Below are 27,648 nucleotides of genomic sequence, written 5' to 3'. Positions count from 1 at the left end.
AAAGTCACTGCTAATGAATTAGCCCGACGACTTCACAATGAATGATTTTGTCCTGACCTTACCAATTGAGATGGAACTATTATATTATTGTATTCACTTTAGAGAGGGGGAACGCGAGACACGGAATAATGTGCTCAAGATCATGCATGAAAACAGGAATAGGCAAAAATGGAGTTTTCTAAGTAAATTCCAAAAAGTTATAAGTCTAGATGCATTTGAAAAATCTCACAAGGCATCCTATTTTCAAGCTTAGCTGTTTCAGTGCCTTTACAATCTGTCCCTTATCGCTATGAAAAAAAGTTGGTCCTGTAGCTGAACAATAGCTCATGTCACTCAAGATTTTCAAAATTGTGCTGCAAAGTAGAAGGTGTCCCATTCCATATAATTTCAGCTGTTTGCAGAAAGTAACAATATTGGTGAGAAATGAAAAAACCTGAAAGCTCAAACCTGAGGGCTTTCTGGGAAAATGGACAGCTAGATTTAAAAATAGCAAGTACCATACATATTTGAGAATTTATGTTTACAAAAATATAGAATAGCAAAAAGTGCTGAACGGTTACTACAAATAAACAGTGGATTCAAATCTCATGCTTTAAAGTGAATTTGCATGATGTGAAAATGTACCTATAAGTGGAAAAGAGAGATAAGAAATCTTTGGTGTATATTTTTTCTATTGTGCATTTGTTAGCCCTTAATCTCACATTTTAAACATTTCTGCTCAGGGAACAGAAGCAGTGTTATGTGATTTACAAGAAAAATTACATAATAAATAAAAAATAACCAAAATTTTATTAAAACAGTTCAGGAATAACCCACCACCTGATTACCATTGGTCCAAGCTCTTCAGTGAAAATGTTTATTAATATATACATTTCCAAAAATCAGGGCAACTTTTCTTTTAATTAGTAATTGAATAATGGTCAAATTTTGAATAACTTATTAATCCAAGGGGAAATATTATTTGATCCATTTAGAGAACGTTTTCCAGCAATAGGCAGTCTTATGCTGCATTCTCCGAATGGGAACGTTCAGTAAAAAAGCAAAATTTAACTAAATAAACAAAGTATACATTTTTAACGTATCCCGAGACAAACATGCAAGAATTACTGTCTAAACCACCTGTATATCTTTCATCTCTAGATGTACTAGTGTGCATTGTAGGTGTTATATACATTCATATAAATAGTTGTGGAACAGTATCTATGTGATAGATACTATATGAAACAAAAAGAAACAAGCTGTATTTGATTCATACCTTTCTAATTGTTCACATCAGGGTTTTTGTTCTTGTTTTCCCTGCTCAGTTTATTGTGCCGTGATTGTCACATGTGCTTGTTTTGGCTGGGATAGAGTTAATTTTCTTCATAGTAGCTAGCATGGGGCTGTGTTTTGGATTTGTCCTGGAAACAGTGTTGATAACACAGGGATGTTTTCATTACTGCTGAGCGGTGCTTACACAGAGTCAAGGCCTTTTCTGCTCCTCACCCCACCCCACCAGCGAGTAGGCTGGGGGTGCACAAGAAGCTGGGAGGGGACACGGCTGGGACAGCTGACCCCAGCTGACCAAAGGGATATTCCATACCATATGGCGTCATGCTCAGCATATACAGCTGGGGGAAGAAGAAGAAAGCGGGGGAGTATATTCAGAGTGATGGCGTTTGTCTTCCCAAGTCACCGTTATGTGTGATGGAGCCCTGCTTTCCTGGAGATGGCTGAACACCTGCCTGCCCATGGGAAGTAGTGAATGAATTCCTTGTTTTGCTTTGTTTGCATGCATGGCTGTTGCTTTCCCTATTAAACTGCCTTTATCTCAACCCACGAGTTTTCTCACTTTTACCCTTCTGATTCTGTCCCCCATCCCACCAGAAGGGGAGTGAGTGAGCTTAGTGGGTGGGGCTTAGTTGCTGGCTGGGGTTAAACCATGACAACATGCTAGTCATATATAATTGGATTTTGCTTTTCATGTCTTTGCTATTTCCCTGAGATGAGAATCATCAAAGAAAGCAGTTCCCAGTTTGCTTTTCCTTATCTTTATCACTTCTTTCTTCCTGCTCTGGAACAATGAAATGTGAATCTCTTCAGAGCCTTTGGGAGAGAACAGAAGGTAATAGTTGGGTCTCCTACTGTTTTTGCTATTAGCTGTCCTCCTGCTGGAGGTCTTTTAAACTTTTGAAGGCTTGCTCTTGGAGCTCATGAAACTGAGTCCTGAGTATTAACACCTCCACTGTGCCTGAAATGCTTTTGCTTTTCTTGTCAGCCTCACTGGGAAGAGTCTGCTGCCAGAGCTACTGTAAATACCCCTGGTAAGCATACCTGTCACCTGTCTGGATTTAAGCCAAAAAATAAAACAAATATGCATAAGTGGAAACAGCAAATATGAAGCATGATTTTTTACTACAGGATTTAAGAGTGATTTTGTTTTTAAATGCTGACTACTGCCTGGGAAGCCTCTGAACTTGTTCTGGAGTACACTCAATTTATAGCTATGTAAAGGGCACATTTCAAGGCTGGACAATTACAATTCATCAACACCAGAAAACATTCTGAACAGCATCATTACAATTTTAAATGAAAGGAATGCCAAAAATACCCAAGTAAAAATGGATGCAGTGCTTAAAATAGATTTTGATCTAACTCTAATTAATGATAATTGCAGTCTAATTCATTAGGATCGAGCTGATCCTGATAGGAAAATTTGATGTAGCACACAGACTACACTCCCTGGCTGGCAGTGGGGGCAATCAGCCTTCAGCTGGGGAAACAGCTGCAGATGGTTAGATGTGAGAGGTTAGGGAAGTATCTGGAAAACTTTGAAGCTCATGGTTATGAGCTTTGAAGGTATATGAAGAGCTCAAAGAGGAGAAGCTGTGGGTTCCTCTTCTGACAGATGGTATTGAGGAGTAAGACTGGTAAGAGTTGAGTGTTGTTTTGCTGGGTTGTGTTTTGATGTTGGAAAAGAGGGAAAGTTGTTATAATAGCTAAAATAGAGTAGATGTCACAGACATTGTAAGGGTATTTCAAATTTATCTAGAGAGTTTTTTTGCCTATTTGCTTTCTGTTTACATGATGATGTTTTGCTATGGGGGCATGGGATGTGTGGTTATTAAAAGAAATCACTTGGTGTTCTAAAGTATTTTCATCTCTCTGCTTCTTTAAGTAAGGCAGTCTTTAGGGAGCTGGTTAGGCTAGCAGGGAGTGTAGTCATCTGAAAGGAGGGGTGTGGGATTGGATGTTTGTTTTAATGTAAGATGTACAAGGTATGTCTGAACTAGTGAAAAAACAAAGATAACTTTCTAAGTAAGAATTGGTGTCTTGTCTGATGTCTTATAAGGTATTTTGAGACTTTCAGCCTTTTTAAGGTGCCCCTTCTGGTGTGTTTCTGTCTTTGGGATAAATGCATCTGTTCTGTTGTCCTCTGGTCCTAATACAATGTTATGTCAAATGTTTTTTGATTGTGATAGATAAGGAGTGCAAAATGGTGGGAAGGTCTGTTTTTAGTGAGTCTTTAACTTGCTAAAGTATGTGACTATACACACAAATAGCTGAAGTGCTTTAGATTGTCTATGTATGAAAGAAATGCTGTGCATCCCACAGGGAAGATAAAACAGAGGCTTTATGGTGTCACTTTCTGGTTTTGTTGGTTGGTTGGTTTGTTTTTTTTTTTCTCCTGTGTGCTTCTGAGGGATCCCTTTCCTGGTGAGAGGCTTCTGGTTTGGGGGGAAAGGTGGGGAGGAGAAGAAAAAAATGGATGAATGTTATCTTTCTGTCCAGCTGCAAAAGTCTCAGGTAAACATGCTTGTGGGATGGCTTTGGCTGTTGGGAGGGAGCAAAAGAGGCTTTTGGGAAACAATAACTCTTACAGTTATGGGGTTTCTGTGCAATATATCTCTTGCACCTTGAACAGGCTTGGGGAAGCAGGTCTTATGGGTCTTTACCTGGGCTGGATAAACATTGTGAAAAAAATTATGGAGGAGAAAAATAAATGAGAGGAGCCATTCTCCTGCTTATTTAACTCCTAAACTCTGTTTATCTCCTCATGGTGTGGATAATCAAAACTTCAATAACAACAAAAACCCCTTCCATTTTACTGTTTGACATATTCTAAAACTTTATGTAGTTTCTTGTGAAGAACTTATTGATAACGAGTGTTGTAGTGAATAGAGGGCTTTCTCAATAACCTGCCTTTACACAATTGGGTTTGAGGTTCCTGTCTAATCCCAATTTATGTTTAAAACATTTAAGAACTTCCATAGCAGGGTAGCACCATGATGATGCCTTCTCGCCTTTTAAAACAATGGAGGTATGGAGGGGAGGAACATAACAGGATGACGATAGTTCAAGAAAGATTATAGCGAGGGCAACACTGATCTCTTTCTGAAAGAGAATGTGTGAAGTAATGTGTTGTAGGAAGATTTTTATGACATCTGATTACTGTTGCTGCTGTGACTACTGCCTGCTTTTCCAGCTCTCTCATTTACCTCAGATTGCTGGTAAATCACAACGGTCTCTGTCAAAAGTGAACTGCCTCATTAGATGGAGAAGCAGCTAAATTTTAAATCTTTATTATGAATAAAATAGTATTTCTAGCAGTATCAGATGCTATGCTGATAGACTCAGCTGCAATAAACTTAGGGTAACAAAAGGAAGGAGTCAAAAGGCAAAGGAATTATGTACTACATTCTTTAATCTGCTGTTTAATAAGATACAGAGAACTGATTAGGCTATGATTCAGACATGAATGAGCTAATCTGTAATATGTATCGGTAGGAATAATTTCTCCTAGTTAAGCTGTTTTCCATTCCAACAAGATGCTAAAAGCTCCACAGAAGGTGTGAAACAGTCACAAGCACACTACAGTGCAAGTTGAAGGGTATCCGATTTCCACTAGTGAAAGCAAGATCCACGCTCAGTGGATTTTGAGGATGCTCTATAGTATTGGGAACAAGGTTGTGAAAGTTATGGACTCGGTTTTGTGCATAGCAATAATTTTACCTTTCTTCTGTCTCAAGCTTTTGGTTTTTTGAACTTTTTAAATTGTATTTAAGTCTGAAGATACAGGCAATTGGAGTCACTTTAACAGAATGGGGTTTTTAATGTGTTCAGAAAACAATGCTATGGCTGCAATTTTTTGGGTGTGGGGTTTTTTTTGTTTGGTCCATATGCATTTTCAGTTCTTTGGTGGTTTTATTTACCTAACCTTAATATTAAACTAGTTATAAAAATTAATTACAAAATACTTTAGCATCTGTGTCTGAAAAATAGTAATTTTGCTTTGTCTTCTTAACATTTAAATGTTTGTTATAAAGCAGTGGGGAGATGTTGATAGGTTCAAAGTCAGGGGTTTATGTCTGTGTATGTATCTCTTATTTTTATTGACAACTTTGTAAGTTAATGGTCATTCTGTAACTGTTGAGTCCAAGCTAATTAGTTTGCTAATTATTAAACTGAAGCTTCAGTGCAGCTGCATGAAAGGCAAAGTATCTCAGAGAGGAAACTTCATCACTGTTAGCTTTTACTTAAGTTAATACTTCTACAATAGAAGATGGTGATGAAGAAATCCCATGCACAGTTGCTAAGAAAGCATACACAAGTATAAAGTTAGTGTCAGGTAAGTACAAGAAAGGTGACAGACCTGAAAAAGGAATCCCTAATATGGTTGGTTTGTTTTCTTCAGGAAAGTATTTTCTAACATGAAAAATTTACTCAATAAAACTGCCAGTTAATAAGAAATGTACAGTAGGGAAAGAGAAATAACTTAGCAAAGTGTAGCATGATATTTGGTAGGATATTGTACCTGATTTAGGGTGACTTCTAAATTAATTTTTGTTTCATTGATATGGAAGAAAGGGGAAGAAACTTGATTAATGGGCTTGTAGAAGGGTGAGTGGGGTTATAATTTAACATATTAATGTCCTATTGAAGCTGATGCATGGGACAGAAATAAATCAACTTTACTTGCATCATGCTGGAATCTGTCAAAGAGAAGAGCAGGAATATTTGATTATTCAGGCATGGAATTCACTGTATTCAAACTTTCTGATATCACTGAAAATAATTCATTATTACTATTATTATACCTTGGGATTGTGAATATAGAACATATTTTGTGTTTTTAGTGATCATGAGGTATACAACATTTTGACTAGCAACTTTTTTCATTATTGGATTAAACACTCATACACATGACCTAGAGGTTGAAGTTATAAATAAAATTGTTTAATTTCTTACTACATGCATTACTCAAATTTAGTGCACTAAGATCTGAAAATCAATGCAATTCTGAAGATAACTAGTGTATTTTGACTAAAGTATAAATCTCGGTACATCTATTTCAACCTTCGCCTCTCCAAACTGTTACAACAATTCTGATTTTTTTTTTTATGTTCTTGCTGTTCTACCGAGTAAATATGTTATTGAAGATCTTCAAATTACATATATTTAAATTCCAGGTGTCCACAGCTCTGTTTGTGTAATGTGTACCTCTCTATATGCATGTGCCAATGTGGTAACAATTTTGTGCACACAGCTGTGTGGTACCTTAGCTGCATAGAACAACAGTTATCCAAAAATATTACTGGGGGGGGGGGGGAGCGGAATTCTGAAGGAAAACCACAAGAAAAACTTTTTTCAACACTGAAAGTTGAAAACCAGACATTATTGCTAGCTTCTTGTTGGCAGTTGTTCCAATAGAGAATCACTTATGATGTGAAATAGTATATAGCACTCATGTTTCCAAATGGGTTTCAACGGGTTTCCAAAATGGAGTATAATATGAAAGACATACCCTATGAAGAGTGTGTAACAGGATATTGTTTCTTTGGATGGGGATTCATATTGTTAGTTTGATCTTAAAATCAGTGAGTTTTTCTGCCAGTTGCATGCCACAAAAAAAAAAAAAATCTACGTACTCTTCTAGTCTTCCTTTTGACTTGAACCCTACACAGGCTAAAAATGAAGCCCCTATCTGAATTTACTCACTTTCTTACAAGGTTTTTTTCTGTAACTGCTGATAGTCATGAACTGAATATTCATAGAATCACAGAATTGTATAGGTAGGAAAAGACCTTTAAGATCATCAAGTCCAACTGTAAACCTAACACTACCAAGACCACCACTACACCATGTCCCCAAGCACCTCATCCAAACGTCTTTTAAATACCTCCAGGGATGGTGACTCAACCACTTCCCTGGGCAGCCTGTTCCAATGCTGGAGAACCCTTTCAGTGAAGTAAAATTTCCTAGTATCTAGTCTAAACCTCCCCTGGCACAACTTGAGGCCATTTCCTCTCATCCTATCACTTGTTACCTGGGAGAAGAGACCGACCCCCACCTCTCTACAACCTCCTTTCAGGTAGTTGTAGAGAGCAATAAGGTCTCCCCTCAGCCTCCTCTTCTCCAGATTAAACAACCCCAGTTCCCTCAGCCACTCCTCATAAGACTTGTGCTCTAGACCCTTCACCAGCTTCGTTGCCCTTCTCTGGACGTGCTTCAGCACCTCAATGTCTCTCTTGTAGTGAGGGTCCCAAAACTGAACACAGTATTTGAGGTGCGGCCTCACCAGTGCTGAGTACAGGGGGACAATCACTTCCCTAGTCCTGCTGGCCACACTATTTTTGATACAAGCCAGGATGCCATTGGCTTTCTTGGCCACCTGGGCACACTGCTGGCTCATATTCAGGCGGCTGTCAACCAACACCCCCAGGTCCTTTTCTGCTGGGCAGCTTTCCAGCCACTCTTCCCCAAGCCTGTAGCATTGCATGGGGTGATTGTGGCCCAAGTGCAGGGCCTTGCACTGGGCCTTGTTGAACCTCATTCAGTTGGCCCCAGCCAACTGATCCAGCCTGTCCGGACCCCTCTGCAGAGCCTTCCTCCCCTCAAGCAGATTAACACTCTTGCCCAATTTGGTGTCGTCTGCAAACTTACTGAGGGTTGCACTCAATCCCTTCGTCCAGATCATTGATAAAGATATTAAACAGAACTGGGCCCAACACAGAGCCCTGGGGGACACCACTTGTGACCGGCCGCCAACTGGAGTAAACTCCATTCACCACCACTCTTTGGGCCTGGACATCCAGCCAGTTCTTTACCTAGCAAAGAGTACACCCATTCAAGCCATGAGCAGCCAGTTTCTCCAGGAGAATGCTCTGGGAGGCAGTGTCAAAGGCTTTAGTCTAGGTAGACAACATCCACAGCCTTCCCCTCATCCACTAGGCAGGTCGCCTTGTCATAGAAGGAGATCAGGTTGGTCAAGCAGGACCTGCCTTTCTTAAACCTATGCTGGCTGGGCTTAATCCCTTGGTTATTCTTTTAATGAGGTAAAACAGTAACTACCATATCTACAGTAACTTCATATTTTGCTCTGCTGGTGTGGGTGGGGGGGGGAAATCCTTGTGCATGTAAGGTTTACCTTCAAGACGGATGAGACTAGTGGTACTGATACTTAAATTAGCTTCAACAACAGCAAACTTACTGGCAGCATAATTCTGCCAAGAGACTGCTCAGCTTTCAGAAGAAATTGTGGTTTTGGCAGGTAATCCTTCTTACATACATATTAAGAAAAGAGGGATGGTGAAAGTGAGCTTTATAGCCACCTGGTAGAATATATCCTCTAGAAACTAGCTATGTTACATCTTTGCTAAGCATGTCACCTGTAGCTTCAATTTTTGAATAGCATAACCTGCATAAGTTTAGAATTTTGGCAAAATGGACCTAAAGTATTGGGATGTAGGAGATATTTACCAGTTCTCTAGTTTAAAGTTTATACATGCAGACTCCTAGATGCTTTTATGCTTGCCAGGTATGGATTACTGAAATTTCCAAAATGTCTATACTACAGAATTTGGTAGAAGAAAAAGTGCCCAATTCAACTCTTGCTTACAATCAGTATCAAAACTCCCACTGTTGAGATGGTGGGGTTTGAATATCAACTCCATTTGCATACAGTGAAAGAGCAATTACTGTTTTGTTGACTTTCATTACTGAAAGATCTCTTATGAGATTTGAGAGCCCTCCCACATGAGTTGGCTGGTGATACAAAAGGTGGAGAAAGGATATGGATGGGAAGGACAAACTTAACCAAATAGCTTTGATTCTTTTCCTCTGAATAGAAACATTTTGGGTTACTGCTCTGGAAGTAACTGGCATAGGTAAAGCTACATGTGTGGTGATCACTAAACAAGCCTGCACATGTATAGCTCTCTTTTTCCAAAGGCAGGAAGCAAGTTCATTCTGATACCTCAAAAACCATAAGTGCACTAAATTTTTGCAACTTAAAGGGGCACAGTTTTAGAGTGTGTGAAGCACTGCTTAACTCACACTTGAAACCTCATGTAATCAGAGACACGATGTAAACTAAGGCCTTCTAATAAAGTTTAAAAATCTGTTCAGCTAGGCAGTTTTTATCTTCAGTGATACCTACAGCATATTTCTATACTACTTCAAAAAGTTTGTGGAAAGAAATTTGGATGCGATTAATCACTTTCACACAATATTAAAAAAATATATCTGATCCAGTTGAAGAGGTGACTAGACCTGTGAGTGCTTGAAAGTATAGCTTGGTACCTGTTACTTCAGGAAGGAAGGGATAACTGGAAAGATAAAACCCTGGAGGAACACTGGAGGAAAAAAGTCTGTTACAGGAGAGAAAGCAGCACGAAAATGAATCAGCTGTTTTTCTTCTTTGGTAAATGGATTAAGAAACACATAGAAATGAAAGCAGCAGTCACAATTTTACCTGTTCACATAAGAGAAAGGAACTCTTGTTTCTTAGCTTGTCTTTTTTGCTGAGCAGAGGATGTATGGAGAAAACTTCCCATGCAGATTTTCTTTTTTGCTTCAGTTTCAAAGTCTGCCTTAAAGTCCAATGCTCTCTTAGCAAGCAGAAGTCTCTCATTCCTTTAGCTATGACAGGTGGTGTTAAGGCAATGAGAGCTTGCCTGAATTTGAATCTGGTGGTGATTATTCCTTTGGGGTGTGATGCAAGTTTTCAAAGTGAAGCTGAAGAACAGTGAGTCACCATCTTCATGGAAAAATATCTCCAGGTCCAACTGAAAGATATTTGAATGTGAATGCCTGACTGTCCTATGACACTGAAGCCGACAGGGCTGTTTGAAAATGTGGCCGTGGCTAAATGAATCTGTATAAACTAAGGTATGAATGTTTGACTGGAAACTAACTTATGATTTTTTTTCTTCTGATGAGACAGTTGGTAAAGGGTCTTGAGGAAGAAGCTAATCCTCTAAAATCTATATGAAATGGGAGTATACCTTAGCAATATAACAAGCCCTTACAGTGTCCTGAAGTGGATGAAGCTTTGTAAGAAATGGTCTTCAAGGTTGTTTAAATCTGCTCTAACTCTTTGTTTTAAGAACTTTAAAATAGGAAACCTACCTGTGACTTCCTAAATACTATGCAAAAGCAAAATCTCTTCATGAAATTGAAGCAGAAAAAAATATGACTCATGACCTGTTAAAGCCACTTTCAAGTTGGAGAGTATGCATACCAAAGGCAGAAAATAAGTTAAACTTTCTATTGTGCTGCAAGCTTGGCCTGAGTAGATAAAATTATCTTGTACAAATGAGGATGAATAAAGCACACTAAAACTTAACTGATGTAAGTTTACAAATGTGCATATTCTGAAGCCTTGTTTTATATGGAAGGAAATTGATGGGAGTCTTGCTCTTGTGTGTAAAAAATACTTTTAAAAGTTACCATAAAGCACTGCCAATATACAAGTAAGAATAATAGTGGCTAATACTGAATTAGAATAATAGTGTAACAATAATAGTGGCTTATACTACTGTCTTCTAAGAGTCAGCATTGCAAAGATAGTAGAGGTTGTGCAGTTGAAATGTAAATCTTTGTTTTAGTAGAGTTCCTGGGAATGTTTTGTGTGTCTCAGAAAGTGAAAAACATGGTTTATAGATCAAGACAGGAAGAACCCTTTGTGAAAGGATTAGCTTTGTTAATCTTTTTATTTGGAAAATGGTGCATCTACAGAATAAAAACTTTTAAGCTTAGTAATAAAAATCAGAGATGTTATATGCCACATGACTCTCTCTTTTCACATGTTTTTCCATTCATAAATTCTCAGTATTATCTCCTTTTCTTCAGCTGAGAAAGCTCTGGGGAAGAGCTAAAAGTAGGCCATAGACCAGAAACAGTTGCTGTTCTGTTCCCCTAGAAGATGAGGGTTGGGTGGCAGGTGGGTTTTGTACAAAGTTAGCTTTGGCAGCACCATAATTAAGGTAAGGACATGAACTATGTAGCAGCCTTATAGGCAGCACAGCTCTTGCTGCTGGAGGTAATTTGATCTTAACACAGGAACAAAACTGCCTTTGGGCCATGGGTTGGCAAGATCTCCTATATGGCTCAGGAGTCTCTCATAATGCAAGACTACAAAAGGAGCAGGAAGTCAATTGTTAAACTTAGCCAGAGCATCTCAGCTTCTGCAATATCACCATAATGATACATCCTGAAGTTACAAAACCCATCAGGTTTGCTTTTCACTGTACAACTGTAAGCTGTCACAGTTAAAGATATGCCAGAAACAGTGAAGCTCAGAAACAGTGATCTTTGCTGTATGTATATGCTGTCTGATTAATAAAACTCTGTGCTAGTATCTTGGATCATCTGTAAATGTAGCACCTGATCATAGTATATTTGGGTGCTTAATTACCTTATTTTGCTCAAACTTATCAGTGTGACAATGACCGTGATGTTTAGTTTTGCTTAACAGTATTTTTCTCTACTCAAATTCAGTAAGCCTTTGAAAGAAAGCAAACTTGTGAATCACCACACTGTACCAGGTCCTCAAATAATGCTACTTCATGGCTTATTAGTTTGTTTTAATATTGTTATGTTGTGGCATAACTTTGTTTACAAGGGTTTTTTTTTTTTAGAAGGCTATTAAGATGATACTTAGCCTGGCCAGTTGCAAGATCCAGTTGTGGTGTACTTCGATAGGTATAATTTGTTGCAAGTGACCTTCAATTCTGAACCAAACTTTTTTCTTTCTGTTCTCTATTTTAACCTTATTCCTGTGAATAAAAATGTTTAGGATGACTTGTTTTCAAAATGGCATATTAATTTTCAGCTCCTAAATACATAGTATATGATGGCATATGGTTTTTATATAGTGCTGGTAAGAATTCGACCTTTCATCACTTTAGGACTGAGTCTTTTTCCTGAGGATACTTTGTCAATATGTCTGTGTCTTCAAAGAAAAGGAATGTGAGAAAGAAACTTCTGGGAGCTAAGAAGCTTGTTTCTCTGGAAACATTTTGTTTTATTTGAAACATTCTTTTTTTCTTTAAAAAACCAAACCATCTGAAATAAACACCATCAGTGTGACAGATGCAGGTGTTCATGCATCTATTCCTTTGAGACAGGTTTTGCACAACTAGCTTTGGCAACTAATGCTGAAGAAATACAGCTTAGTTGCTAGAGATATTGAGTAATACAGTGTTCTGGATCTCATTGGGTAGTGAATAATTTCCATCTTTGATTCCACTCAAGCTGCCATTAAGAAGTAATCTTGTGGCTGCTTGGGAATGCAAAGCGAGGCAGGATGCAAGTACTGACCCACTACCCAAGGCTCTTATTTCCACCCCTGACTCACCAAGTTGCAAGACTTGGTTGATGTCCTAGCAATAGATATAGTTTTACTACTTCTTTTTTAATCATGGCACTATCTATCATTGTTTGATGCTAACCTGTGCATATTCAAAAACTTTCCATTGAAGTGCTGCTCCACGTTACTGGCCATTTTTGTAAGTATAGTGGAGTTGTGTGGCTTGTGGGAAGTTGAGGGTAGAAGTAATTCCTAATAATATTCAAGGGTTACTTCTGAAATCTTGAGGGTACCTAGCATGTGGTGTTTGAGGCAATCTGCAAATCCTCTGTCAAGCTTGTGAATTAACTAGTCAAATGTTTGGCATATGTTGCCAAAACTAAATCCCTGTTTACTTGTTTTCTATCTTGTTAAAAAGACTTCATAATGTCATTTTATGTCTTATAGCAGTATTTGAGAGGTGACTGGTTCTGAAAGGGTAAGTGCTAACAGCAGCAGTAAATATCTGAAATACCTTGTTTATCTTGTAGGTAGGGGTTAGAAGCCTGCATTCAGGAGTGGAATTACTTTATGCTGTTTTATGAGAGTGCTAATGATCTTAATCTGCTCATAGCTAGAATAAGTTTTAAGAGCCTCACGAATTTCAACATGACAAATGCAAAATGCAGCCCATGGGGAGGGAGAGCTCTCTGCAATGGTGTAAGCTGGGAACCGAATGTGGGGCTGCTCTTCTGGAAAGGACCTTGGTGCCTTCGCAAACACAGGCTGAACATGAGACAGTGGTGTGCCCTATCAGCAAAGGTGGTCAAAGGTATGCTGTGCTGTATTAAAGGGAGCACAGCTGGTAGATGGGGAAAGTGATTATTCCCCTCTACTCAACACTCAGTAGACCCCCCTGTCCAGACCATTGTGTCCCGTTTTGGCATTTCATCATAACCTTTATAAAAAAAGAATAATATTATGAATGATTAATGATATCATGTTATTGATATGTATAACCTGGAAAGAGTTTGGGGGGGAGCAGGGCTGGAGCAAATGTTTGGGGGCTGGAGCACTTGGTCTATGAGGAGAGGTTAAGGGGCTGAGCTTGTTCAGCCTGAGGGAGAGAAGGCTTTCAGGAGGACCCACAGCAGCTGCCAGTAGCCACATGTAAGTCGTTAAGATGGAGCCTGGCTCTTCACTGCTCCAAAAACATTGTCAGTTTAGACAGGATCACCAGTGCCTTCTATATTTAGTTTCTCTTGGTTTTAGCTAAATTGCTTTCAGTTGTTTTCTACAGCATTTAGCCACAGGTATAAGTGCTAACTGCACAATGTGCTCAGGCTTCTTCTGAGAAGGGAAGGAGGTGTGGTAATTAAGGAAACAATATGATCTTCTGTTTTGATTTTATTTATTAGTTCATCAAGGGTCTGATTAAAGGAAACAGTAGTCAGAAGTAGCTTGGTTTAAAATTTATTTCTGAAAGCAATCATGTAGAACCAGGGTGGATGCTTACAGTTCCATGGAAGAAGTTGTGTAAGTCAAGTCATGTTAAACATCTGTACTGCAAGATACTCAGCTACAAGTAGCAGGGATCAATATCTAAGGATAAATAAATTCTAGACTAAAGTCTCTTCTGCTCTTGATAGTATTACAATAATTTACTGAAAATGTAAGGTTAAGCATACTTTAGCTTTCCCCAGAAGGCAGCCAAGTTTATCAGTGCAGTGAGTGTTGTTTTGTCTGAACTGGAAATGGCAAGAGAGATGAGGACATACAGCTACTCTCGAGGTATGTTATGGTAGGATACCAAAGCTAAGTATTACACAAATCTTCACAACACCTCCTTTTCAGTTAAAGAGTCAGTCTGAAGACATAAATTTGTTGGTCTGCCTTTTCTTTCTTAGTCTTTGGTAAATTCTCTTATTGGTATCCAGCAAATTTAATAGGTGCTCTCAAAAAGGAGCAGTGGTCTCCACGTTCTGTAGGACATTCTTCTTTGCTGAGCAGAACAAGAAGTTTGTCATCTGATAGTCCTTTGTTTAGAGCTCACCTCACTGGGAGGAGAAATTCATTGCCCACATGTTGCCAATAACTCCCCCCCCCCCCCCCCCCCCGACACTTTCTAAATGTGATGTTGAGTCCTCATGTAGACCTTTGAGTTAAGACTAGGATTGCAGAAAGATTCTTTTCTACAGCTTGTTATTGGGGCCTGGGAGTTCATTAATGATTCATATGATAGAAGTATTGTGCAATGGTGGAAGTATTGTGTAAAATGAAACAAAGTTCATGTATATGGTGCTTATCAGGTATTTAACTAGATATCTTTTGTGAATATCTTTATTTAGGAATGCTGAGTCAGCTTCCAGAGCTAATTAAAGTTATAAATGTGGATACGTAGATAATCATAAAAACATTTGTTGATTACAAGCCCAGAGCAATGCTAATTTGCTTGCAAGGAGATTTCAAAGACTGGTGAAAAAAATAGAGTTGCAATTCAGTTCGTGTTCAGTATCTCCAAGATTAGACGACTAGCAACATACAGCATGAATAAGATGTGAGATCCTTTTGGCAGCCAAATACCACCTCATAGTCATCCAAATAAAGATTTATGACAATTTCAATGAAATAAACATGTAACTATTTACTGTGTGAACTTGTACTTGAATCAGTGTTATCAACCTGTTTTTAATTTATGGTGTAACAAACAGGTCGCATCTTATAATCTGTGTACAATATTTTCTTACATCTTCATTGTTCTTATGAGCTTAATTCCATACAATCTTTTGTATTAAACAAGAATTATGCTATACACAGATGATTAGTGTTTTTATTACTCTGTATTTATTTACCATATAGAGCATGCTATTGTAATTAACTTTTCTGTACTCTAAGAAAATGTATAGTGCTCACAAACTGCATAAAACCAATTATGAAGATGTGATTCGTAGCTTACTCTAAAATACTTATTAATTTGATGTACACTATTTTAGTAAACTTCTGTCCTCAAATGAGGTTTTACCTAAGTAACACCGAAAACTCTTGAGTCATGCCAATGAGAGCTCATAATGCCTAGGGGTTTTTTTATAGCCAAGCTGAACAAAATAGAGAACTAAAGTATTGCTTGCCTCTGACTTGCACTAATTCTTATAGCTTAATCGATTTATTGTGTGTACCAAGCAGAACAGACCTATACTGAAAAACAGACCTACACCAACCATGGGGAGGGGGGAGATTCTCTGAAAGCACTATGTTTTTCTACTCTATATTATACCTAACTGTCTATAGTTAGGAATGAAGGTATTGTGTTCTGTAACTTGAAAATTTTTCCTCTATTGGCTAAACAGAAAACAATTTGTTCTTGGTTGCTATGGAATAGGAATTTTGAAAATCTCCTCTTCCAAGTCTTAAATCTAACCTAGCAAAATTTGTATTTTAAAAATATTTTTGTTATATAAATATTATAATGTATATGTTAATATATATTATAGCCACAGTTAGAACAGTAAATTTTATACTGCCTTGTAATTTGGTCAGTTGAATCTGTAATTTCATCTTGCTCTTTGAAAGGCTAACCTATCTATTTAATTGTAATTCTCATTTAGTGTAAAACCTAAATCTTTTCAGTCCTAGTTGACGCAGTCTGGGGTAGGGAGGGTTATCATAAAGCATCAGTGCTGTGAGGTCTTTCTTTGGAGGACTGTGACACTCTTGGTGATACTCCTCAATTCTGGAGTTTGCTTGGGGTCATTTTTGTATGTTTTCCTATCACAGCCTTTCAACTTTCCCCAAAATGCAGTGTGTGAACTTCTTCTTTTTCCTATCCTTCAATCATCAGATGTCTACTTTCTTCTGTGTATTGTGTAACAGTGGACCTTGACACCTATACATTTTCATTAAATATTTTTAGTTTCTTAATTTTTCATAATATTTTCTATTTACTAATAGGAAATACAAAAATAGGCAAGTTTTGGCTTGCTGCTACTTTACTTTCCACATACAACTACCTCTCTGCTTCTCTTATTCAAATACTTGGTGGAAGGTGGCATTGTGCTACTGATTTAATGGTTCACTGATCCTACTATAACTTAAGTTAGATAATCCCTCAGCTGAATCTGCAGAATAGGAAGTAATTTAAAACAAAAGCTGCAGGCAGTTGGTATTCTCTCTTGTTTTATCCTTTCTTGCCTAAGCAATCAATGAGCCCAGAAGAATCGGGCATAGTAGATTCATTTTTGAAAACTGACACTGACGTGATAATTATCATAAACCTGCATTTTTTTATGGCTTAAATTAGCAGTTAAAGCAAGAATTTTTTTTATCTTAGTTTAAGAACAAGGTCATAAATATTCAAGGAAAACGATGTTTCCATTTTCTTTGAAATGTCTGAACATCTCTTAAAAATCTTGTTTATCCCTTTCACTAATAGAAATTACAGGTAAAAAGGGGTGGGGGATACAACAGTGATATTGTTCCTGTAAAACTAACCTATGACAGTGCCTCTGTCTAGAATTCTAGTGGTGTAGTAATAGGATAACATAGGATTTCCCCAACTTTTTATCAACCGAGTAAGTTTGCTTGTCCAACTTTTCAAATCTGATTATTCTAATTGAATGCGTTATTTGGAAATTAATATATCTGGATAATAACATTCCTTTTAGATGGTAAAAATGCATCTTCAGAAGTGTCTCAGTAGGTATTTCAGCACACGATGAGTTAACCAAAATCATTCCACATAACTGCAGTTAAGAGTTTAAGAAGTCTTTCTCATCTGGCAATCTAAAATCTCAGCACTACTACACTTTAGTTCAGTCTCTTGCCTATAAGATTCTGTTTAAAGGATTATTGCCTTCTCTAGGCAGCCTTCATTCATTTCTTAAAATAAACCATTTTCTTATGTGGTAACCAAAACTGAAATGCTTTATAAAAGTAGTTGTGTGCACTCACAGTGTAGACAGTGTTTGAGATGTCTGTTCTAACCACAAAAACTGCCTTGCCTCTTTTCCAGGGAATCATAGTCATCCTAGCCAGTTAAAGCCCATTAAAGAAACTGATACTTGCCTCTATGGTTACATCAAGTAAAAATATAAACTTATCTGTAGTATAACTCTTGATCAGTGAATACCATTGGTTAAAATTCATTAATGTTTACCTGTTGCAGGTGCTTTGTGTGTGAGAACTCAGTGCTGGAAATCACAGGTTAATAATTCTTTCAGTTCTTGGAAAGGAGAGGAAAGGACACTACTTCTAATCAGTTATCCACTTTCTTGTACTTGAATTGTGAGAGTGGAAGACTGCATGACATGCTTGTCTCCACATATAGGACTGTCTGCACCAACTGACATGTGGGGCTTTTTTTTAAACTTTCTTTTGTAATTTTTAAATTTTTTTTTTGTAATTTTGCAGTTGAATACTCTCAGGAACTGTTTTCCTTTTGAAGGGGAGGAACACAAATTCTGAATTATGGGACACTGGCTTATTTGTCCTGTAATCTTCATTAGAACTTGACGTACTCTTTTGTGTTACAGTAAGTAGGATATCTTCCAGGATGTGCTTTAAACTTAACTCAAGTTAAGGATTGAAAATAAGAAAGAGCTGTAGCCAATGCAAAGTGCTATGTGGGTGGTGAAAGGAATCTTAAAAAAAACCCTGGTGTAACAGCCTGAGCAGCCGTCAGTGCCACTTAGGACGACAGTAGGATATTAATGTAAACTTCGTATTCTGTTGTTTAAGATATTAATGCCAGTTTTTCTTAAAGTAGTACTTACTAAAAATTAAGTAGCTGCCTCCTTAGGTGAAAGGTAACAAATTAGAGAAGATTGAATCCACAGACTATTCTCTATTACTTTCTGGGTAAAACTAACTATTGTATAGTGTGTGAAAAGGGGTTGAAAAGTTCTGAAGTGTTTCACCATTCTTGTGATATTGTCTCCTAATATATGTCTTGAAAGCTATCACTACTGTATTCTCCTTGTTAACCCTTTATAGCATGGATTTTGGGGAGAGGTGCTGTAAACTCTCCTTTCTCTAATAGGACAATAAATGGAGGGGAGGCACAGACCACAAGCAATATTTCTTAGACTGAGTTTAACTATGCTCAGCTCAAATTTTTTCTTATGACAAACTTCAATATAATGCGGTTTTCATATTTCAAGACATCTTTAGTCTATTTGATTCAACTGGGTCCCAATAGTGTCTGAAATCCTGCTGTTCTAGACAGCTTCCTTTGCATTTTAAAGGAAAATCATGTTCGTATGGCAAGTTAATTGGCAGTCAGAATGATTTGTAATTTTACATCTGAGAGAAGAAACAAAAGATAGATGGTATGTCCTTGAAAGGAAATAGATAGTGTTCTCTCAACTGGAAAAACCTCAGTACTAAGAAAACTGAGTGTCTTTCAATGACAAGTGCTTGTTACACACTGTATTTGGAGATTTTAAGTATGTAACTTCCTAAACTGTAACGTAGTTAATTCTGATGTCACCAAAAAGGAATTACTGTAACACATCTGAGCTGAGACTTCATAAGTGAAGACACAAAAAAATAAGATGTAATTTGAAAGACATAATACAGTTTCCTATTGTGTAACTTTAATTATGAGTACAAACTTTACTGGAAATGGTTGATAACACTGTAAATAATACTAACGATATAACTGTGCAAAGCTACTTTAAGCACGGGCCTTTAAGCAAAAGGGTAAATTTCATTTACATCCAAGTGATGATTTGGACTCTCTCTTCTCCATAACCTAACATGAAACTTAATTAGCAGTGAGAAGGATTTAAAGTGTTCTTGCTGGTCTACTTTTGTGTCATGAATGGTGTTGGTTGTCTTTAAAACAAGTTGCAAGATATGTAATATGTCCCTTCCACAGACATTCTTTAATTATGTGGAAATCTCTAGCAATAACTAGTCTTTATTCTGTTTGTTATATTGAACATTTGCACTTATACTTTTGCTGTTAAAATCTACTGTAAAATTAGTAGACTGTTTTGTATAAGCTTTGGTTCAATACCACACTTTTACTTTGAGGTAAATGGAGACTTAAAACATAGGTGTAAATCTTCAAAATAGAAAATAGGCAATAGGGATTCTTATTCCAGTCTCAATGGCTATGCTTTCCTTCCCTTCAGAGCAGGGTCTCTCACAAGTAGATCTGCTTCAAAGTATGTATCCACACATAACGATTTCTAGGTTGTACAGAACTAGGATAAAGGAGTTTGTCAAATACATCAAGACTGTTGGTAAACAATGTTGGTGCTTACAACTTCCAAAGTAGGTTGTGGTTTCTTGCACTTAAAAAGATGTATAGGTCTTCAAACTACAATCTCCTTGCTCTTCAGCCAGCTATGTCCTGTTAAATTTGTCCAATGCAAAGTAGGGCCACAGCTGTAGAGCTTATATGGAAGAATCACATTGTATCTTGGAAAATGCATGGAATATGAAACAGACAATTGCTTTGGAAACACACTGAATATGAAGAGTAATACAAACTGTACCTTCTTGTGCTTCTCCCAGTGTTGATTTAGTACACTCTTTCTGAACCAACAGCAGACTCCCTAGAACTTCAATGCCCCTGTATTTCTCTACAGTTAAAGTAAACTTGCACTTCAGGAGTGTTCAGAGTAGTCTCCAGAGTGAATTGGAGTATGATAATCAAATAGTGCATAGTGACCCAAACATTTGTATACCAGATGAAACTTTCCATGTTGTTGACTTTATATGTCTGTGCTGTATGACAGCTCTAACTCCAAACAGTGGATGAATCAAGTCTTCAAATGGTAAATGGAGGAGAATTTCAAATAAACTAAATAATAAAGGCCAGGTTTCTCCAGTACTCTGACCTGGCTGAGTTCTCTGTTTCAAGTGTCAAGCAAAATTAGCATGCCAAAATTTGCATGTGTAGCTGTTATTCCTGCACTTGTTGCTCCCTAACTGGTAAGAAGATTTCTGGGTACCACTCTTCTGCTTTTTTGTCAACCACTTCATCCTCTGTTTTTTTTTCTTTTTATTGGTACATAATCTGTCTAGCTAAAAGTAGTATGAAGCACCAATTTTTCTTTCTGTAGACTTCCATAGAATTCTTCTGCAATTGCCAGGCTTTTAGTTTAAGGAAATTGGATGAAAAGATAAGAGTCATTTTGCAGATGTTTGATCTCCTCCCTGTACAGATGTTTGATATGAACTTATGCCATGACTTACATTGGACTTTCTGGCAGTTCAGTAGTTATGTAAACTTGGATCAGTTCAGTCTCTAACCTGAGGAACAGGTATGAAAGTATGTTCTCATTAACTTTGCATGATCGTTTCTAGGAATCACCTGTTTCCCTGGAAGTGTTTGGATGCTCTTTTATTAAAGCACACTAATTTAGGTACCTAAATAAGAAAATGGAGCCATTTTTAACAGATGTACTGCTTTTCCAATGTTCAAATAATAGTTGCTATCTAAGCAATCTATTTCACAGTCTATAGCTCTATAAAACTTGTTTGGTGAAAAAAATATATTGAAAAACTATTTTGAAACCCTTCCTATACTTGCCTCAAGGCTTTAATTAGCCATTTTAGCTATCAATTCTAACAGTTGTAGCTTGTCACTGATTTCTGTGTGTGTCTGAATGTCCCTGCATTGTGTGTCTGAATGTCCCTGCATTGCTATCCTTACCCTACCAATTTTTTGCTTCAACTTTGTGACTGTCTTTATGGCACTTGTTCCCATTATTGGATTTTGATGACTATACTTTCCAATAGAGAAATATATGAAATGCAAATAGGAATCTGCTTCAAGGACAAATGGTTGTCTTCCTTGATTCTGTACCTGGATGAACAGCCAGTGTTTCAATAGAACCAGGTGCTTTGAATACTTTCTGCAGTAATTAGATCTCATAAATTAGGCCAAAGTAAATAAGTTGGCACATAACTCTTAAATGAACTGTAGTTCACTTTATTATGCTGTCTGACAAACATATATAAAAATATATATATATACACACACATTTCAGAGAAATGTTAGGTTTCTTGTCTGAAATCTTGTGTGCCACACTAACTATCAGCAGATTTCCGATATGTGAATTTTAAGTCTTAAAGCTGAAAAGGCATGAATACACCTGTATAGTCGGGACCATGACAATGCTAATTGACACTTAATCTGACACTTAATTTCCTGGATTGTAATGTCACTCGCCAGGGGAAAAGAAAATAATCTGTGGCATGTCTGTTTCTCACTTAGAAGTTACATTGTGAGATGGTACAGCTTAAGACATAAAGAAAAGTAGAGTAAGTAATGCAGTTTAGAAATACCGTGAAATGTGCAGAAAGAATTTCTTTTTTTTATTCACACTTTAACAGAAAGAAAACAAGATTTTTACAAACAAGAAGTATTTCTGGTTTTATATCTGCCATGATCCTGAAAAATCTCATCGTAACTTAGGCATTTTTTCCACTGTCCAAAAGCAGGGGGGGGGATTCACTCTTCCAGACTCTGATGTCAAAACAGGGGGTTTGCAGGTTTTTCCCCTTTCTCCCTATTAGTATGGGTGTGCTAAGCACATAAAAGAAAAAAAAAAACAAACCACCAAACTTGTATTAATCCTGTGGAATGTAAGTACATTTAAGTATTTGTTAGAAAAACTCAAATCACTTAGCAGACTGTTTTGTTGGAAAGTGTCCAGCTCTCAGAAATATTTTTCCACTGTTTCCTACTGTACAGTATGTGCACCAAAAAATTACATCTAATATTTTACATTAGAACAAATCAAGCATATATCTGTGGCACAAGCAGAGGGAAAACATAACAGTCTGAAGTGTTTGTCTGATAAAAGAAGGTTAGTCATTTCAATGGAGCAGGTGACAGTCATTTGAACATACCCTGTCATGGTTACAGGAGCCATATGAGGAGATCTAAAGAGGAATATAGCAGAAGTAATGATGCAAGACTTTATCTTGTTGACACGGAAAAGGATATATCTCTATTTGAGTAGTTCAGCTAATGGAAACTGTTTCTGTGAATTCAGACTTTTGCTGAAGTATTTACATGATGAAAACTTGAGCTTACACATTGAAGCAGGAATCTGTCTCTCATACAAAGCTGGACTTGAAACTGAAGCAGCAGCAGTTAATCTTCCAGTGAAATTAAAATTCAAACCCCTCTCTATCTCTTCTGCTTGAAAGCTGATTCACTTCAGCAGATCGGCAAGGTGGAGGCAGAGCCACTCCTATCACAGGTAGTTGGCAAAATTGTAGTTGTAGTTGACAAAATTACTTGTAGTTGGCAAAATTATTTAGGAGGGTGATATCCTTCACTTCCTGCAGTAAACTCGTGTCTGCTTTAAAAGGAGTATCATCCCTTCATAAGGAATTTGTGATAACATCTTTTCTTTTTTTTTCCTTTCTTTTTTGTGTTAGTTCTTAAGGATTGTATTAAGAGCTGATTAGTTAGATTCCCATAATTTTATACTTGGATATATTGTTGAGTCTGCATATCATTACATAGTTCTTCTAGCTATTTAAAATCTTACTGAAGTCTTTTAGTGTCGATGGAACTTGACCTTTTAAGCTGCCAATATAGGTTATTTTGTCTGAATATTGGAATGAAGTGCCTCCACCTAGTAATGTTTAATAGCATTCTATTTTAATAGACTATCAGGGTCATGTCAGGCTCTTCAGTTTCTCCTTTAATTTCTAATTTATTTTAATACATTGCTAAGTGTTTCTGTTAGAGAAACACAGTTGGCAGCTGCTTCTGCTTGACTTCTGCTTTTACTTGTAGTATGCTTTTTAATGATTACTTTCATTTCTTATAGTTTATTACACACAAGGAATTATGCACTTAGTTTTGTATTATGAAAATGTCCGAGTCTTTAGAAACCCCTTGATTACTATACTCAGATCACTTTGTTTAGGCACTGTGTTTTGAAAAATGAATATTTTTAAAGTACTGTTTATGTGTTTCTGTAGTATTTTCTTTCTTCTGGTTATTTTTAACATTTCTTGTTCTATTACTCTGTGAAACTAATATTTTAGGATGTTGACTGTTTAAATTGAAATCCATAAGAGGCTACACTGTGCTTATGAGGAAGAACACGCAGTGTTTCCTTAGTACAGATCCAAAAGTGATTCAGAAAGTGATTTTTGTCTTCCTCCCTGGAATTTGAAGTGGCAAGTTTTAGCAGGGTTTCTTAATCAAGGACCAGAAGAGGCAAAAAAATTCCTGGAATACAAAAAGCCCCAAGGCCCACTAATGGGATGTTACTGTTTACTTTAGATGTCTGTTTCTGTATTCCTGGCTTTCTTAGTATGGTATGCTTATCTGTGTTTTTCATAATCCATGGTAATGCAAGCTGTTTAAATACTTTAGCTATGTAATACAAGTAGTCCAGTGAATGTTGAATGCAACTGGATTCTGAACTTCACGGTGGCCAGTGGAAATATAGATTACAGTTCCTACTTTAAATCACAGAATTGTAAATAAGGTCTAAACAAGACTGTTCTTAGGCAATATCCCACCCTTCTCCTCTCTTAGGAGAAAAATACTTTTTCTTTAAAAGGTCTGATTCCTATTTGGTCTTTTTTACTGGTTCTTTGCTGCTCTTGAAATACTGAAGATCACTTCTACCATAATGGTATTGAGATGATGAAGATGGTTTGGTGCTACATTACAGTTGTACCTGAAGTGTTTTGGCATACAGTTAAGTATAATACGTGTATTATCTTTATGGTATTTCTGTGTTTTAACTGGGTGATAGACAGAAATACATGTTATCTGTATAAACCTTTTCTCTTCTTTGTTAGTGATCCTTGTTTCAGTTTAGTGTTCAGCATTTGTTTCAGTTTAATGAAGTTAATGTTAATGGGCTTTCACTTTTTAAGAGGTAATTGAGATAAATATAATCTAAAAAAGGAAAAGATGTATATAGATGATAGTGTATTTTATTTTCAATATATCAACTTCATACTAAACTCAAAAGTGTTTTAGCTAGCAAGTTCATGAATTTGAGCTTAAAACCATTTATCCTTCTCTTGTCCCATGCACAGCCCACTACATGATTATGTGCTACTCTATTATTGTATCAGAATCTTTACTTTGAACACAGTATTTCAAAGTAGCTCAGGTCACTTAGATGGTATCGTTTACTACTCCTGGCAACTAGTCCAACCTAAAGCTTTGCAGTTTTGTCTACTTGTCCTCTGTGAGTCAGAGGATCACTGATACATTCCAGGGCAAAAGAAGTTTCTTTGTAATCCAGTTTAATTTCAGTGCTTTGTTATATTTCAAGATATTGCACAGTAATAACTAGCGGTATGCATTTTCAGTTGTTCTCTTAACCTGTTTTCTCTGAGGAAGAAAAAAAGCTATGTAGATTCTGTCACTTTCTGAGCTTGTCCACATTTCATAAAACTTCTTCATATATGGGAAAACAAAAGAAGGCAGAAATACTTGTATTTTGCCTTTAGACAGCTTTCTCTGGCACATTTCAAATGGTATGTGGTGACCTATTTCAGGGTCTGTTTTTTCCTGGGGACTGTTGTGAGCAGGTCTGTATCTGTAGCTTTGAGATGGAAAATTTAAGTCTCTGCATTTATAAGAAAAGCAGAGACCTCAATACAAATTACAAATCTAAATTGTACCTTTATCAGCTTTCTTTGAAGTACTTACATTTAACAAGTTTGTTTTTTTTTTAATCTTGTTTATTCAATTGACAGTTCCACAGTTAAAATTTGATTTCAGGTAATGCTTCAAGAGCATTCCTTTAAAAGTAGTTGTCATGCTTTGACATGAGACATCATCTTGGAAAGTATTGTAGCTCCAACACATTTCTTTGACTACTAGCCTTGATTATAGCCAGCTGTTTAAGGCTTTGCTTGAATAAAAATGGGATATATTTCATACATGAGTAAAAGTAGACTTGAGCAAGACTTCAAAGGATCTCTTGTGGGAGGAAGCACAAAGATAAAATTACATCAAAGCACAATTGTATGAATGACAGCTGACAGCAGATCTCACTGAAGTTGTTGCTGTCCCCAGTTGCTTGTTGCTGTTGGAAGCTAGCTTTTCAATTATATAAATGAGGAACTGCTTTGGTTTTCTGTCTGGCTTCTGACTGTCTTGGATGGTTGTGAAGCCAGGTAATATAGAGTTATGAAATAACTTGTAAGAATATTTTTCCTTCATTGAGGAATGAAACTTACCTTGCATATTGTAAAACTTGTAAAAGAACTAGCAAAGCTTAGCACATCAGATAGTACAGAAAACAAACACTGTCATACAAAAGCTGAAATGTTGATCAAGGCTCTGTTTCAGCAGGCATAGCAAGACAGTCCTCATCTGAAAGAGTTTACAATGGGCACTCTCAAGCTTTCTCTGAGAGGACTGAGCCATCAAGACACTTCAGAAAAAATTCTAGTAACTGTAAGTAAAAGTCACCTCCTTTGTTTCTAGTCAATGTTGTAACAATATGATTAAAGTCTTGCTTTATAGGTTATCAGAAAATTCAGTTGTGTATATACTGCATCTTCATTTTCATGTATGATCTTTCATGCAAGGCAACAGCTTGAATAACTGGGTTTATTACAAAAAAAAAAAGGGGGGGAGAAAGGGAGAGACATCTTGAATGCTGCCAGTTTTAACTTACTCATCCAGGAAAAGTCTGGTGAGACTTAGTTATTCCATCAGGCAGTCTCTTTGTATGTTAAATTACCTGATAAAGATCATTATATGTCAATGAGTCTGGTTAATCTTTCAGGCTAGTCTAGATATGCCCATGGAAGATATTGCTTATTGATAATTTTTAGCAAACGTCTTGACACTTGAGTGAAAGCATTCAGTTTCTCAAAGTCATGTAACAAACTGTGCAAGGTTACTCTGCTAAACAGACATACAGTATGTGTAGAATTGTATCATAAATTTCCTATGTTCTTAATATTTTATAATATCAGATTATTGAAAAGATTACCAAAAACAAATCCTTATGCAAATAATTCTGCTGGTTATCAAAAAAAAAAGGGGGGGGGGGGGCAAAAAACCCGAAACCAGAATGAAGAAAATGCAGGGGGGGGAACTACTTTTAAAAGTTCTGATGTTTTTTCTGCAGAGAATCTGAAATGAAACTCAAATTTAGAAACCGGACAGTTCTTGTATGGTGCTCAATCCTCAAAGTTCTTAATCTACTAATTATTACTTAATCTATTACCATGTAATGAAATAATGGTTACCTTGGTCCTATTGAACTGGAACTCTGCAGGGCACAACAGCTGAACTGAACCAGTAGCAGAAGTCTTGCTTTTGCCAGGTCAGCTAGCCCATTACTGATAGCTATTTGTCGTAACCATTTTGTATATTCATAGAAATATATAATTACATAATTCATGTCCTTATACTGAAATGTCCCATATAAGCATTTGCTAAACTGCATAGTGCCTTAATCCAATTTGAGTAATAACAGACACTTTCCAGATTATATTCTCTGTGAAGCCCACATTAGTCAGTAGATTCTGAATCCAACAAATCCCCTGACAACTTTTAGAAATTGCTTTCTTACATCTACCCTAGTGAACAGAGGGCTAACTTGCAATGCAAGATCTGGTTTCAGATCTTCACATGCTTAATTTAGGCAAGAAAACTGAATCCAGATATCTTAATGGAGTTTCATATCCAATTTTAGGATGGAATTCACTTTCTTCAGTTCAAAGTTCTTGGGTTCTTTTGTCCAAGATATTAGATTCTTTGGTTTGTAACTTTCTATAGTAATGATTTGCCCGACACAGTGGTTGTTTTTTGGGGGGGTTAAGCAAAGAAGTGATACAGTCTCATCTGGGGCAAATTAAAGCATAAATCTATTCTGTATCTTTGTGGCCTGGGAACTCAGACTGGAGATAAAGGTTCAAATCAGTCAAAACTGGGACTAAATAAAAACCTCTCAAATAATGAAAGAGCTTTAATAACAATAAAAGGGCAATGTCTCCTTCCTAGAGCTGGGTTCTTAAGTCAGATTCACTCTCATGTGTAAAGACTCAAAGCTCGACAATTCTAAATGTAGAGCAAATCTATGGCTTATGTGATTGCATATAGAGCACAGTAGTTTCTTTGCAACCTGCTGTGGAAT

Source organism: Ciconia boyciana, chromosome 2 (assembly GCF_034638445.1).
Source record: "Ciconia boyciana chromosome 2, ASM3463844v1, whole genome shotgun sequence".
Taxonomy (NCBI): Eukaryota; Metazoa; Chordata; class Aves; order Ciconiiformes; family Ciconiidae; genus Ciconia; species Ciconia boyciana.
Note: the sequence above shows the minus strand (reverse complement) of the source record.